The 17,259-nt window shown below is 39.0% G+C and overlaps 1 protein-coding gene across 5 annotated transcripts in view; it reads right to left on the bottom strand.

Moving 5' to 3' along the window:
* Nucleotides 1–17,259, bottom strand: part of TFDP2 (transcription factor Dp-2) — a 366,930-nt gene that overhangs the window by 227,985 nt on the left and 121,686 nt on the right. The gene's annotated exons all lie outside the window — the stretch shown is intronic.

Below are 17,259 nucleotides of genomic sequence, written 5' to 3'. Positions count from 1 at the left end.
AATTAAAAACAAGATGTTAAATATTACTTAGTCACTTAATAAGCTATTTTACCTTCCACCAGAATGCCATATCAAATATCATATACAGCCAAGTTACAGAAAAATGAATTAATTATATCAACTATAGGAGTAGGATAAAAGAAAATGTCATATTGCTTGAAATGGGAAAAAAAAGGAATTGTCCAGATACCATGTATCTGACAAAAGACTGATATCTTTCTTTACATATATAAAGAAATCCTACAACTCAATGACAATAGTACAGACAGCCCAATTATAAAATAAGCAAAAGATATGAAAAGACACTTCTCTGAAGGGGAAATACAAATGGCAAAAAAAACACATGAAAAAATGTTCTGCTTCACTAGCTATTAGAGAGATGCAAATTAAGACCACTATGAGATACCATCTAACACCAATTAGAATGGCTGCCATTAAACAAACAGGAAACTACAAAAGCTGGAGAGGATGTGGAGAAACTGGAACTCTTATTCATTGTTGGTGGGACTGTATAACGGTTCAGCCACTCTGGAAGTCAGTCTGGAAGTTCCTTAGAAAACTAGATATAGAGTTACCCTTCGACCCAGCGATTGTACTTCTCAGTATATACCCAGAAGATCTGAAAGCAGTGACGCGAACAGACATCTGCACGCCAATGTTCATAGCAGCATTATTCACAATTGCCAAGAGATGGAAACAACCCAAATGTCCTTCAACAGAAGAGTGGATAAATAAAATGTGGTATATACACACAATGGAATACTATGCAGCAGTAAGAAGGAACAATGTTGTGAAACATATGACAACTTGGATGAACCTTGAAGACATAATGCTGAGCGAAATAAGCCAGGCACAAAAAGACGAATATTATATGCTGGGGGAGAATGCATGAGGTGTTGGGCTTCCCCACCTCAATGGTTGCTGATGTGCTCACATATATTGGGGACTGGTGGTTTGATGGGCTGAGCCCTCAATCATGGGACTTGCCCTTGGGAAGACTGTTACTGCAAAGGAGAGGTTAGGCCTGCTTATAATTGTGCCTGTGTCTCCTCCTGAGTGCTTCTTTGTTCCTCAGATGTGGCCCTCTCTCTCTAGCTAAGCCAACTTGGCAAGTGAACTCACTGCCCTCCGCCCTATGTCGGATCTGATACCCAAGGGTGTAAACACCCCTGGCAAAGTGGAATATGACTCCCGGGGAGGTATCTGGGCCTGGCATGTGGGATGGAGAACATCTTGCCAAAAGGGGGATATGAAATGAAATGAAATAAGTTTCAGTGGCTGAGAGATTCCAAAGGGAGCCGAGAGGTCACTTTAGTGGGCATTCTTAAGCACAATATAGACAACTCTTTTTAGGTTCTAATGAATTGGAATAGCTAGCAGTAAATACCTGAAACTATCAAACTACAACCCAGAACCCATGAATCTTGAAGACGATTGTATAAAAATGTAGCTTATGAGGAGTGACAGTGTGATTGGTAAAGCCATGTGGATCACACTCCCTTTTGTCCAGTGTACAGATGGATGAGTAGAAAAATGGGGGCAAAAACAAAAAAGCACCCAGTGATCTTTTTTACTTTAATTGTTCTTTTTCACTTTAATTTTTATTCTTATTACTTGTGTGTGTGTGGTAATGAAAATGTTCAAAAATTAATTTTGGTGATGGATGGACAACTATATGGTGGTACTGTGAACAACTGACTGTATGCTTTGTATGACTGTATGGCATGTGAATATATGTTAATAAAATTGAATTATTAAAAAGAATGGATTGTCCAGATTAAGATAAAAATTAAGGAAATAATGTTACTTAGGAGCTTAACTGACAGCTAAAGATTTTACCAATGATTTTTTTAAAGCAAGTAGTCCAATATGGCAGCCATAAAGTTTCCAAGAGATGTATCAAAAGGCCACTACCACTGCTGTCCTTAATTTTTACCGTTTTTACTCATTGCCTACAATGCTTATCAACACTATGACACGTAACGGATCAAATAAAGACCATTAGTACCACAACACAGAGGTGAAGTGCACTGGCCTGAAGTCCGACTGCTTAGGGTCATATTCTGGTTCATCCTGCCTACTAGGTGTGTGAGTTTTGTCGAGTCACGTAAGCTCTCTATACCTCAATTTCCTCACATGTAAATTGGAGGCTGATAGCAATACCTCCAATTCAGGTTCTTATGAAGATTTAAAGAGATAATTCGTGAAAAGCAAGTAGCACAGTAATTGGCACATATCGCTCAATCCATGTTAGCAATCACTACAATTATTATAATACTTTAGGGACTACTTATACCAAATGTGCTTTTAAGTTCATTTAATACAGTGTAATCTCCTTTGGACTACTTGGCATGACAAAGTTGAAAACAATAATAGAATCAAACAAAGAGATTTTAAATTTATTATAGAACCTGGAGGGGAAAAACCCTCTATTTTTGAAAACATGGCACATAGTAAGCATCAAATAAATGGTTCTATTATTATTGTTGTTGTTTTAAGCATTGAAAATTTGTCATCTTGAAATATCAATGCTGGTACAACCACACTGAAAGGATTTTAAAATTCACAAAGCTTTACAACTGTATCTGTGCACCTGTCTTATTTTTTAAAACAATCACATTTCAATATTACATATTCTGCATAAGCACTCATCTGACCCTTTATCATTTCATAAATCAAGAGATAATTATTACAGGGATTGTAGGAAGACAGCAGAGTAGGAAGCTCCAGGATTCAGTCCCCTCACCAAAACAACCATTAAACAGGCAGGAACTGTCTGAATCAACTATTTTGAAACTCCGGAGTCCAGGAGAACACTGTGCAGCACCCAGGGAAAAGTGGAAGGGACTGGTAAACCATGGTAAAAACTAGTGAATTGCTTTCTCCAGGAGATGGTTACCAGCACTCATCTCCCACTCTCACAGCAGACCATCTTGGGGCCTCAGCCCCTGGTTAGTTCACAGCTGAAAGAAAGGGACATATAAATCCACTTCCCCAAGATCAGGGGGTGGGGAGAAGCACAGGCAATCAATGATCATGGTTTTTGATTAGTGACATCAGATGGCTGGGGAACCAGTCCTGAAGGAAGCCACTGTTCCAACCCCCATAGACAAAGGCAAGTCAGGAGACTAAAAGACGTTACGTTTCCTCAGAGATGCAGAGGACACTCAAACGGCTGCATTTGCTGCCCAGGTCAAGAAAAGTGCAGCTTTGGGGAGCTGTAGAAGAAGTTCCCAGCATCCTTCCTGAGCCCCTCCCCAGAGCAGTTTGGAGGTGGTCTGTAGTCCCTTTGGGTCCCTGGCCTTGTTCTGGCTGGGAAAGAGTGATTTGCGAAATTCTTCTATGGTGTGCCCCTCTCCCAGAATTTGCCCACCAGGCAAAAGCAGATTGAGACAATGAAAGCCGTGTAAGAAACTATTGAGGCAGATGGTCTGCAGCAAAGGACAACCTGCTTTAAACAGCCCAGAGAAGGAGAAGGTCTGCTTCTTGGTATACCCAAACTCCTGTAAACAGGGAAACTCCAAAGGAAATAGTAAGCACAAGCATAGGACAAGACACAGAACCAAAAAAGGGAGGAACCTGCACTTTACATTTGCCTTGGGCGGACCTTCCTGATAGGACTGACACTCAGGAAAATCTCTGTCATATCACCAGCTGGTTACAAAATCAAGAAACAGACATCTTAGGGAATAAATTTCAGAGTTAACATTTTAAAATATTAAAAAGTACAGTATGCAACAGAAGATTACAAGATAAACAAAGAAACAGGAAATGATGGTCCACCAAAGAAAGAAGATAAAAATCCATAAAACACCAAGTAAGAGGACCAGACTGTGGACATACCAAAGAAGGACTTAAAAAAAAAAAAAAATGATCTTAAAAATTCTCAAGGAGATGAAGGAAAATACAGAGGAAAAAAAAACTAAAGGATATTAGGAAAATGAATGAGCAATATGAGAATCTTAGTAAAGAGATAAAAATTTTTAAAAGGTATCAAACAGAACAACTGGAGTTAAAACCACAGTAATTGAAATGAAAAATTCCCAGGAAGGTTTCAACAGCAGATTGGAGCTGGCTGAAGAAAGAATCAGTGAACTAGAAGACAAAACACTTGAAATGAGTCAGGCTGCAGAGCAAAAAGAATTATAAAAAGCAAAAACAGCCTAAGAGACCTGTGAGACACCATCAAACCTTCCAAAATACCTGTTATGGGAGTACTAGAAGAAGAAGAGAGAAAGGGACAGAGGAATATTCAAAGAAATAGTGACAGAGAACTTCCCAAACATAGTAAAAGATACAAATATGCACAAGCACAAAGCTAAGAGAACACCAAACAGGATAAACATGAAGAAAAAAAAATCCATCATATCTTAATCAAAAAAACTGTTGAATTCAAAGGAGAAGGAGGGAACTCTGAAAGCTGCAAGAGAAAAGCAACATGCTATGTAGAGGGGAGTCCCAATTAGATTGAGTGCCAATTTCTCATCACAAACCATGGAGGCAAGAAGGCAATGGGTTGAAATACTTGAAGAGCTGTAAGAAAATCATCTGCCAACTAAGAATTTTTATCTGGAAAGACTCTCTTTCAAATGTGAGAGAGTATGCTGGTTTGAATCTGTTTTGTACCCCATAAAATACTATATTCTTTTAATCCATTCTTTTGGGGGCATCTAGACCTATTGTAGGAGGGATCTTTTGGTTAGATTATTTCCATGGAGATGTGATCTTAACCATTGAAGGTGGGTCTTAATTCATTTACTGTAGTCCTTAAAAGAGTTCACAGAGAGAGAGAGAGCTCAGAGTCAACACAGACACAGACACTTAGAGATGCAGACAGAGAGACATTTTGGAGACAGCTGTCTCCAGAACCAGGAAAGAATCAAAGAGATGAAATCCAGAGTTTGCCACAGAGAAGCTAACAGATGAACCCCAAGCACTTAGAGAGAAACACCCTGGGAGAAACAAGCAAGGATGCACAGGAGCTGAGAGACAGAACCAGAGACAGAAGCCCAGGGACATTTTGAAGAAAGCAACGGAAAAAAGAAGCTTAACCCAAGAGAGGCTCAGCAGACTCCAGCCATGTGCCTTCACATGTGACAGAGTGTGCCAGTCGGGATGTATTATGTACCCCAAAACACCATTATCTTTGATGCAATCTTGTGGGGGCATATGTGTTGGTGTTTATTACATTGGAATCCTTTGAGTGTTTCCCTGGAGATGTGACCCACCCAACTGTAGGTGATAACTGATTAGATAATTTCCATGGAGGCGTGACCCCGTCCATTCAGCTTGGGCCTTCACTAGTTTACTGGAGCACTATATAAGCTCAGACAGAAGGAGTGAGCTTGCTACAGCCAAGAGGGACACTTTGAAGAACACAAAGGAGCTGAGAGAGGAGCTGCAACTTATAGAGACATTTTGGAGACGGCCTTTGAAAGCAGACTTTTGCTATGGAGAAGCTAAGAGAGAACAAATGCCCCAAGAGCAACTGAGAGTGACATTTTGAAGAGAAGCTGCAGCCTAGAGAGGAACGTCCTGGGAGAAAGCCATTTTGAAACCAGAACTCCAGAGCAGATGCCAGCCACATGCCTTCCCAACTAACAGAGGTTTTCAGGACGCCAATGGCCATCCTCCAGTGAAGGTAACCAATTGTTGATGTGTTACCTTGGATGCTTTATGGCCTTAAAACTGTAACTGTGTAACCAAATAAACCCCCTTTTATAAAAGCCAATTCATTACTGCTATTTTGCATGCAGGCAGCATTAGCAAACTGGAACACAGAGGAACCTCAGATGCCATAAGCCTTTCTTCAGAGAATGTATCATCCTATTAATGCCTTAATTGGGACATTTTCATGGTCTTAGAACTATAAATTTGTGAACTAATAAACCCCCATTGTAAAAGCCAGTCCATTTCCGATATTTTGCATTCCAGCAGCTTTAGCAAACAGAAACAGGGAAAGATTAAGATATTCCCAGATAAACAAAATCTAAGGGAGTTTATAGACCTGCCCCACATGCATGCTAAAGGGGGTTCTTCAGACTAAAAGGAAAGGACACTAGGAGGCAGGGCACGATGGCGGACTGGTGAGCTGTATGTTTTAGTTACTCCTCCAGGAAAGTAGGTAGAAAGCCAGGAACTGCGTGGACTGGACACCACAGAGCAATCTGACTTTGGGCATACTTCATACAACACTCATGAAAACGTGGAACTGCTGAGATCAGCGAAATCTAAGCCCAATACAGAAAGCTTCAAAGACTTGCAATTTGGGCAGGTCAAGTCAAGAGCAGAACTAAGAGAGCTCTGAGACAAAAGGCAATAATCCAGTGGCTGAGAAAATTCACTAAACACCACAACTTCCCAAGAAGAGGGTGGTGTCCGCTCACAGCCATCATCCCGGTGGACAGGAAACACTCCTGCCCATCGCCAGCCACATAGCCCAGAGCTGCCCCAGACAACCCAGTGTGACAGAAGTGCTTCAAATAACAGGCACACACCACAAAACTGGGCGTGGACATTAGCATTCTCTGCAACCTCAGCTGATTGTCCCAGAGTTCGGAAGGTGGAGCAGTGTGAATTAACAAAGCCCCATTCAGCCATCATTTGAGCAGACTGGGAGCCTCCCTACACAGCCCAGCAGCCCAGAACTGCCCTGGGGGGACGGCACTCACCTGTGACATAGCACAGTCATCCCACAACAGAGGACCCGGGGTGCACGGCCTGGAAGAGGGGCCCACTTGCAAGTCTCAGGAGCCATACGCCAATACCAAGGACTTGCGGGTCAGTGGCAGAGACAAACTGTGGCAGGACTGAACTGAAGGATTAGACTATTGCAGCAGCTTTAAAACCCTAGGATCACCAGGGAGATTTGATTGTTAGGGCCACCACCCCTCCCTGACTGCCCAGAAACACGCCCCATATACAGGGCAGGCAACACCAACTACACGCGCAAGCTTGGTACACCAATTGGACCCCACAAGACTCACTCCCCCACTCACCAAAAAGGCTAAGCAGGGCAGAACTGTCTTGTGGAGAACAGGTGGCTCGTGGACGCCACCTGCTGGTTAGTTAGAGAAAGTGTACTCCACGAAGCTGTAGATCTGAGAAATTAGAGATAAGGACTTCAATTGGTCTACAAATCCTAAAAGAACCCTATCAAGTTCAGCAAATGCCACGAGGCCAAAAACAACAGAAAATTATAAAGCATATGAAAAAACCAGACGATATGGATAACCCAAGCCCAAGCACCCAAATCAAAAGACCAGAAGAGACACAGCACCTAGAGCAGCTACTCAAAGAACTAAAGATGAACAATGAGACCACAGTACGGGATACAAAGGAAATCAAGAAGACCCTAGAAGAGCATAAAGAAGACATTGCAAGACTAAATAAAAAAATGGATGATCTTATGGAAATTAAAGAAACTGTTGACCAAATTAAAAAGATTCTGGACACTCATACTACAAGACTAGAGGAAGTTGAACAACAAATCAGTGACCTCGAAGATGACAGAATGGAAAATTAAAGCATAAAAGAAAGAATGGGGAAAAAATTTGAAAAACTCGAAATGGACCTTAGGGATATGATAGATAATATGAAACGTCCAAATATAAGACTCATTGGTGTCCCAGAAGGGGAAGAAAAGGGTAAAGGTCTAGGAAGAGTATTCAAAGAAATTGTTGGGGAAAACTTCCCAAATCTTCAAAACAACATAAATACACAAATCATAAATGCTCAGCGAACTCCAAATAGAATAAATCCAAATAAACCCACTCCGAGACATATACTGCTCACACTGTCAAACACGGAAGAGAAGGAGCAAGTTCTGAAAGCAGCAAGAGAAAAGCAATTCACCACATACAAAGGAAACAGCATAAGACTAAGTAGTGACTACTCAGCAGCCACCATGGAGGCAAGAAGGCAGTGGCACGATATATTTAAAATTCTGAGTGAGAAAAATTTCCAGCCAAGAATACTTTATCCAGCAAAGCTCTCCTTCAAATTTGAGGGAGAGCTTAAATTTTTCACAGACAAACAAATGCTGAGAGAATTTGCTAACAAGAGACCTGCCCTACTGGAGATACTAAAGGGAGCCCTACAGACAGAGAAACAAAGAAAGGACAGAGAGACTTGGAGAAAGGTTCAGTACTAAAGAGATTCGGTATGGGTACAATAAAGGATATTAATAGACAGGGGAAAAATATGACAAACATAAACCAAAGGATAAGATGGCCGATTCAAGAAATGCCTTCACGGTTATAACGTTGAATGTAAATGGATTGAACTCCCCAATTAAAAGATATAGATTCGCAGAATGGATCAAAAAAAAATGAACCATCAATATGTTGCATACAAGAGACTCATCTTAGACACAGGGACACAAAGAAACTGAAAGTGAAAGGATGGAAAAAAATATTTCATGCAAGCTACAGCCAAAAGAAAGCAGGTGTAGCAATATTAATCTCAGATAAAATAGACTTCAAATGCAGGGATGTTTTGAGAGACAAAGAAGGCCACTACATACTAATAAAAGGGGCAATTCAGCAAGAAGAAATAACAATTGTAAATGTCTATGCACCCAATCAAGGTGCCACAAAATACATGAGAGAAACACTGGAAAAACTAAAGGAAGCAATTGATGATTCCACAATAATTGTGGGAGACTTCAACACATCACTCTCTCCTATAGATAGATCAACCAGACAGAAGACCAATAAGGAAATTGAAAACCTAAACAATCTGATAAATGAATTAGATTTAACAGACATATACAGGACATTACATCCCAAATCACCAGGATACACATACTTTTCTAGTGCTCACGGAACTTTCTCCAGAATAGATCATATGCTGGGACATAAAACAAGCCTCAATAAATTTAAAAAGATTGAAATTATTCAAAGCACATTCTCTGACCACAATGGAATACAATTAGAAGTCAATAACCATCAGAGACTTAGAAAATTCACAAATACCTGGAGGTTAAACAACACACTCCTAAACAATCAGTGGGTTAAAGAAGAAATAGCAAGAGAAATTGCTAAATATATAGAGACGAATGAAAATGAGAACACAACATACCAAAACCTATGGGATGCAGCAAAAGCGGTGCTAAGGGGGAAATTTATAGCACTAAACGTATATATTAAAAAGGAAGAAAGAGCCAAAATCAAAGAACTAATGGATCAACTGAAGAAGCTAGAAAATGAACAGCAAACCAATCCTAAACCAAGTAGAAGAAAAGAAATAACAAGGATTAAAGCAGAAATAAATGACATAGAGAACAAAAAAACAATAGAGAGGATAAATACCACCAAAACTTGGTTCTTTGAGAAGATCAACAAGATTGACAAGCCCCTAGCTAGACTGACAAAATCAAAAAGAGAGAAGACCCATATAAACAAAATAATGAATGAAAAAGGTGACATAACTGCAGATCCTGAAGAAATTAAAAAAATTATAAGAGGATATTATGAACAACTGTATGGCAACAAACTGGATAATGTAGAGGAAATGGACAATTTCCTGGAAACATATGAACAACCTAGACTGACCAGAGAAGAAATAGAAGACCTCAACCAACCCATCACAAGCAAAGAGATCCAATCAGTCATCAAAAAGCTTCCCACAAATAAATGCCCAGGGCCAGATGGCTTCACAGGGGAATTCTACCAAACTTTCCAGAAAGAACTGACACCAATCTTACTCAAACTCTTTCAGAACATTGAAAAAAATGGAACACTACCTAACTCATTTTATGAAGCTAACATCAATCTAATACCAAAACCAGGCAAAGATGCTACAAAAAAGGAAAACTACCGGCCAATCTCCCTAATGAATATAGATGCAAAAATCCTCAACAAAATACTTGCAAATCGAATCCAAAGACACATTAAAAAAATCATACACCATGACCAAGTGGGGTTCATTCCAGGCATGCAAGGATGGTTCAACATAAGAAAATCAATCAATGTATTACAACACATTAACAAGTCAAAAGGGAAAAATCAATTGATCATCTCAATAGATGCTGAAAAAGCATTTGACAAAATCCAACATCCCTTTTTGATAAAAACACTTCAAAAGGTAGGAATTGAAGGAAACTTCCTCAACATGATAAAGAGCATATATGAAAAACCCACAGCCAGCATAGTACTCAATGGTGAGAGACTGAAAGCCTTCCCTGTAAGATCAGGAACACGACAAGGATGCCCGCTGTCACCACTGTTATTCAACATTGTGCTGGAAGTGCTAGCCAGGGCAATCCGGCAAGACAAAGAAATAAAAGGCATCCAAATTGGAAAAGAAGAAGTCAAACTGTCATTGTTTGCAGATGATATGATCTTATATCTAGAAAACCCTGAGAAATCAACGATACACCTACTAGAGCTAATAAACAAATTTAGCAAAGTAGCGGGATACAAGATTAATGCACATAAGTCAGTAATGTTTCTAAATGCTAGAAATGAACAAACTGAAGAGACACTCAAGAAAAAGATACCATTTTCAATAGCAACTAAAAAAATCAAGTACCTAGGAATAAACTTAACCAAAGATGTAAAAGACCTATACAAAGAAAACTACATAACTCTACTAAAAGAAATAGAAGGGGACCTTAAAAGATGGAAAAATATTCCATGTTCATGGATAGGAAGGCTAAATGTCATTAAGATGTCAATTCTACCCAAACTCATCTACAGATTCAATGCAATCCCAATCAAAATTCCAACAACCTACTTTGCAGACTTGGAAAAGCTAGTTATCAAATTTATTTGGAAAGGGAAGATGCCTCGAATTGCTAAAGACACTCTAAAAAAGAAAAACGAAGTGGGAGGACTTACACTCCCTGACTTTGAAGCTTATTATAAAGCCACAGTTGCCAAAACAGCATGGTACTGGCACAAAGATAGACATATAGATCAATGGAATCGAATTGAGAATTCAGAGATAGACCCTCAGATCTATGGCCGACTGATCTTTGATAAGGCCCCCAAAGTCACTGAACTGAGCCATAATGGTCTTTTCAACAAATGGGGCTGGGAGAGTTGGATATCCATATCCAAAAGAATGAAAGAGGACCCCTACCTCACCCCCTACACAAAAATTAACTCAAAATGGACCAAAGATCTCAATATAAAAGAAAGTACCATAAAACTCCTAGAAGATAATGTAGGAAAACATCTTCAAGACCTTGTATTAGGCGGCCACTTCCTAGACTTTACACCCAAAGCACAAGCAACAAAAGAGAAAATAGATAAATGGGAACTCCTCAAGCTTAGAAGTTTCTGCACCTCAAAGGAATTTCTCAAAAAGGTAAAGAGGCAGCCAACTCAATGGGAAAAAAATTTTTGGAAACCATGTATCTGACAAAAGACTGATATCTTGCATATACAAAGAAATCCTACAACTCAATGACAATAGTACAGACAGCCCAATTATAAAATGGGCAAAAGATATGAAAAGACAGTTCTCTGAAGAGGAAATACAAATGGCCAAGAAACACATGAAAAAATGTTCAGCTTCACTAGCTATTAGAGAGATGCAAATTAAGACCACAATGAGATACCATCTAACACCGGTTAGAATGGCTGCCATTAAACAAACAGGAAACTACAAATGCTGGAGGGGATGTGGAGAAATTGGAACTCTTATTCATTGTTGGTGGGACTGTATAATGGTTCAGCCACTCTGGAAGTCAGTCTGGCAGTTCCTTAGAAAACTAGACATAGAGCTACCATTCGATCCAGCGATTGCACTTCTCGGTATATACCCGGAAGATCGGAAAGCAGTGACACGAACAGATATCTGCACGCCAATGTTCATAGCAGCATTATTCACAATTGCCAAGAGATGGAAACAACCCAAATGTCCTTCAACAGATGAGTGGATAAATAAAATGTGGTATATACACACGATGGAATACTACGCGGCAGTAAGAAGGAACGATCTGGTGAAACATATGACAACATGGATGAACCTTGAAGACATAATGCTGAGCGAAATAAGCCAGGCACAAAAAGAGAAATATTATATGCTACCACTAATGTGAACTTTGAAAAATGTAAAACAAATGGTTTATAATGTAGAATGTAGGGGAACTAGCAGTAGAGAGCAATTAAGGAAGGGGGAACAATAATCCAAGGAGAACAGATAAGCTATTTAATGTTCTGGGGATGCCCAGGAATGACTATGGTCTGTTAATTTCGATGGATATAGTAGGAACAAGTTCACAGAAATATTGCTATATTATGTAACTTTCTTGGGGTAAAGTAGAAACATGTTGGAAGTTAAGCAGTTATCTTAGGTTAGTTGTCTTTTTCTTACTCCCTCATTATGGTCTCTTTGAAATGTTCCTTTATTGTATGTTTGTTTTCTTTTTAACTTTTTTTTCATACAGTTGATTTAATAAAGAAGGGAAAGTTAAAAAAAAAAAAAAGAAAAACAAGGAAAAAAATACGCAGTGCCCCCTTGAGGAGCCTGTGGAGAATGCAGGGGTATTCGCCTACCCCACCTCCATGGTTGCTAACATGACCACAGACATAGGGGACTGGTGGTTTGATGGGTTGAGCCCTCTACCATAAGTTTTACCCTTGGGAAGACGGTTGCTGCAAAGGAGAGGCTAGGCCTCCCTATATTTGTGCCTAAGAGTCTCCTCCTGAATGCCTCTTTGTTGCTCAGATGTGGCCCTCTCTCTCTGGCTAAGCCAACTTGAAAGGTGAAATCACTGCCCTCCCCCCTACGTGGGATCAGACTCCCAGGGGAGTGAATCTCCCTGGCAACGTGGAATATGACTCCCGGGGAGGAATGTAGACCCGGCATCGTGGGACGGAGAACATCTTCTTGACCAAAAGGGGGATGTGAAAGGAAATGAAAGAAGCTTCAGTGGCAGACAGATTCCAAAAGGAGCCGAGAGGTCACTCTGGTGGGCACTCTTACGCACACTTTAGACAACCCTTTTTAGGTTCTAAAGAATTGGGGTAGCTGGTGGTGGATACCTGAAACTATCAAACTACAACCCAGAACCCATGAATCTCGAAGACAGTTGTATAAAAATGTAGCTTATGATGGGTGACAATGGGATTGGGAAAGCCATAAGGACCACACTCCAGTTTGTCTAGTTTATGGATGGATGAGTAGAAAAATAGGGGAAGGAAACAAACAGACAAAAGTACCCAGTGTTCTTTTTTACTTCAATTGCTCTTTTTCACTCTAATTATTATTCTTGTTATTTTTGTGTGTGTGCTAATGAAGGTGTCAGGGATTGATTTAGGTGATGAATGTACCACTATGTAATGGTACTGTAAACAATCGAAAGTACGATTTGTTTTGTATGACTGCATGGTATGTGAATATATCTCAATAAAATGAAGATAAAAAAAAAAAAAAGGAAAGGACACTAGATGTTGTTCAAAGTGGCATAATGAAAAAAGACTTCTGGTAAAGGTAAACATATTTTAGGGTATTTGGGGGTATATAACTCCACTACTTACTTCCTACAGGTGCTAAAATGGAAACGCATAAAAAAAAATGATAAATCTATGGTTTTGGGCATACAATGTATGAACATATAACTGGTAACAAGTATAAAAAAGGTGGGGGATGAAAGGGTATAGGAAAAGGATATGTGTATGTTATTGAAGTCAAGCTGGTATCAAAGTAAATATGACTGTTATATATTCAGGATATTAAATTTCATCTCCTAGGTAACCAAAAGGAAAACATATGAAAAAATACATCCAGAGAGAAAAGAGGAGGTACTCAATATGATACAACACAAAAAAATCAAATAAAAATAAAAGTAGACATTAATGGAAGAAATGAAGGACAAAATAAGTATAAAAGATACAAAGCCAAATAGCAAAATGGCAGAAGTCCTGCATTATTGGTAGTGACTTTAAATGCAAATGGATTGAACTATCCAGCCAAAAGGCAGAGATTGCTAGAACAGATTTAAAAAAAAAAAACATGACCCAACTCAGTGCTATCCGCAAGAGATTCACCTTAAAATCAAGGAAATGGGGAGGCTGAAAGTAAAAGGATGGAAAAATATACCATGCAAGTAATAACCTAAAGAGAGCTGGAGTAGCTATACTAACATAAGGTAAAATACACTTTAAGTAAAAAACAGTTATGAGGGACTATGATGGTCATTATAAACTGATAAAGAGGTCAATACAACAAGGAAATGCAACAATTATAAATATACACACACCTAACGGCAGAGTCCCAAAACATATGAAGCAATACTGACAGATATGATGGAAGCTATTGATAGTTCTGCATTAATAGAAGAGTTTAGTATGCAACTTCCAATAACAGATAGAACATCTAGACAGAAAATCAATATGGAAATACAAGACTTGAACACCTTAAACCAATTAGACCTAACAGACGTATATAGAATACTTAAGCCAAGAAAAACAGAATACATATTCTTCTTGAATGTACATTATTCTCTGGGACAGACCATATGTTAGGTCATAAAACAAGTCTCAATAAATTCCAAAATATGGAAATCATACAATTTATCAACTTAGACCAAAATGGAATAAAGTTAGAAATGGATATAAGAAGGAGACATGGAAAGTTCACAAATATGTGGAAATTAAACAACACACTCTTAGACAAGCAATGGGTTGAAGAGGATATCACAAGGGAAATTAGGAAGTCTCTGGAGGCAAATGAAAGTGGAAACACAATATACCCAAACTATGGGGTGCAGCAAAGAGGTGCTGAGAGGGAAATTTAAAGCTTTAAATGCTTACATTAAAAAAGAAGAAAGATTTCAAATCAGAGACCTAACCTCAAAACTGGAAGAACTAAAAAAAAAGAAGAGGAAACTAAACCCAAAGTAAACAAAAGGAAGGAAATAACAAAGATTAGAAAAAAGATAAATGAAATAGAAAACAAATAAGCAAAAAAAAAAAAAAAAAAAAAAAAAAGAATCAGTAAAACCAAAAGTTGGTTCTTTGAAAAGATCAATAAAATTGACAAAACTTTAGCTAGAATGACAAAAAAAAGAGGACACAAATACCTGAAATCAGAAATGAAAAGGGGAGCATTACTACTGACCCCACTGAATTAAAAAGGACTACAGGAGGAAAATATGAACAAATTGTATGCCTACAAATTAGATAACCTAGATGAAATGGACAACTTCCTAGAAACACATGAACAACCTACACTGACTCCAGAAGAAACAGAAGAGCTCAACAAGCCAATTATTAGTAAAGATATTAAATCAGTAATCAAAAACCTACTAACAAAGGAACTACAATTAGTTTGTTTGAACACCATAGGTGCATGGAGCAGTGAATGGGAAGTAGGATTTGGTGAGTTTGTACAGGCTGGGGTGAAATCCCGATACATCCCAGCGTCATATGGGTAGAAAGCAAAAGTGTATTTGCAAGGGCCCCCAAGGAATTGGGGAGAAATGTGGAAATGTTGGACTTCCCCACCTGGGTTATTGCAGATTTTGCCACAAACACTGAGGACTGCCAATTTAGTGGGCCAAGACCTCGATCTCAGGACTTTCCCTTGTGAGACTAGTTGCTGCAAGGGAGAAACTAAGCCTACTTATAATTGTGCCTAGGAGTCCCCCCCAAGAGAGGCTCGTTGTTGCTCAGATATGCCCCCCAACTAAGCCCACTCGACAGGTGAACTCACTAACCTCCCCCCTACATGGGACATGACACTCAGGGGTATAAATCCCCCTGGCAATGCAGGAAATGACTCTTGGAGATGGGCCTGGACCCAACACTGTAGGATTGAGAGGATCTTGTCGAAAAGGAGGAAAAGAGATGAAACAAAATAAGGTTCCAGTGGCTGAGAGATTTCAAATGGAGTCAAGAGGTCATTCTGGAGGGTATTCTTATGTGCTATATAGATACCACCTTTTAGTCTTTAGTGTGTTGGAATGGCTAGAGGGAAATACCTGAAGCTGTCCAGCTGCAACCCAGTGACCTTGATTCTTGAAGACGATTATATAACTATGTAGCTTGCACAGTGTGACTGTGTGATTGTGAAAACCTTGTGGCTCACACTCCCTTTATCCAGTGTATGGAGAGATGAGTGGAAAAATGGGGACAAAAATCAGATGAAGAATAGGGTGGGATGGAGGGGATGGAAAGATTTAGGTGTTCCTTTTTGCTTTCATTTTTAATCTGGAGTAAGGAAAAGGTTCAAAAATTGATTCTGGTGAGGAACACACAAATGTACAATGGTGATGTGAATAACTGATTGTACACTGTGGATGACTGCAGTGTGTGTGAATATATCTCAATTAAACTATATTTTAAAAAAGTAAATGAACAACGGGGAAGGAGAGGACGGGGGTGTTTTGGAAGTTCTTATTTATTTTAATCTTTATTTTTTTTTGGATAGTGAAAATATTCAAAGTTTGATTATGGTGATGAATGCACAACTGTATGATGATATTATGAACAACTAATTGTACACTTTGAATGATTGTATGTTATGTGATTATATTTCTACAAAATTACATAAAAAAAACACCTACTAACAAAAGAACTGAAAGCAGGGATATGAATAGATACTTGCACACTGATGTTTATGGCAGCATTATTCACAATTACCAATGGATGGAGGTGGCGAAAGGGTCCATAAACTGATTAGCGGAAGGGCAAACTGGTATATACGTATGGTGGAATATTGTGTGATGCATACGATGGAACAATGTTTGGCTGCAGGAAGGAATGAAGTCATGATGCATACAAGGACTTGAATGAACCCTGAGGACATTATGTTGAGCAAAATAAACCAGAAACAAAAGGACAAATATTGTATAGTCTCACTAATATGAACTAACTACCGCCAATTGAGAGTTAAATTTGAGAGCATGGGTTATCAGCAGACAGAAAGAGGGCAAAGACTGGGCAATCAATATTTAAGGAGTACAGAATGTTTAACAAGGTTGATTGCAAAGGTTCAGAAATGGATAGTATAATATTGTGTAATGGTAGCACAATATTATAAATAACAAAGTAGAGTCTGAGTACGGTTGAAAGAGGAAGGCTAGGGTTGAGTATGTCGCCAGAAGAAAAGCTAGAGGATAAAAACTGGGACTGTAAAACCTAGCGAAACCTAGAGTGGACAATAATGGTAGTTAATTGTACAAATATAAGAAAGTTATTACATGAACTAGAACAAACGTACATCACTATTACAAGGTGTTAATAACAGGGTATTATGGTATATGGGAAAAATACAATTAATGCAAACTAAGGTCCACATTTAACA

Source organism: Choloepus didactylus, chromosome 1, assembly GCF_015220235.1.
Source record: "Choloepus didactylus isolate mChoDid1 chromosome 1, mChoDid1.pri, whole genome shotgun sequence".
Classification (NCBI taxonomy): Eukaryota; Metazoa; Chordata; class Mammalia; order Pilosa; family Megalonychidae; genus Choloepus; species Choloepus didactylus.
Note: the sequence above shows the minus strand (reverse complement) of the source record. Positions and strands in the feature narration are given on the sequence as shown.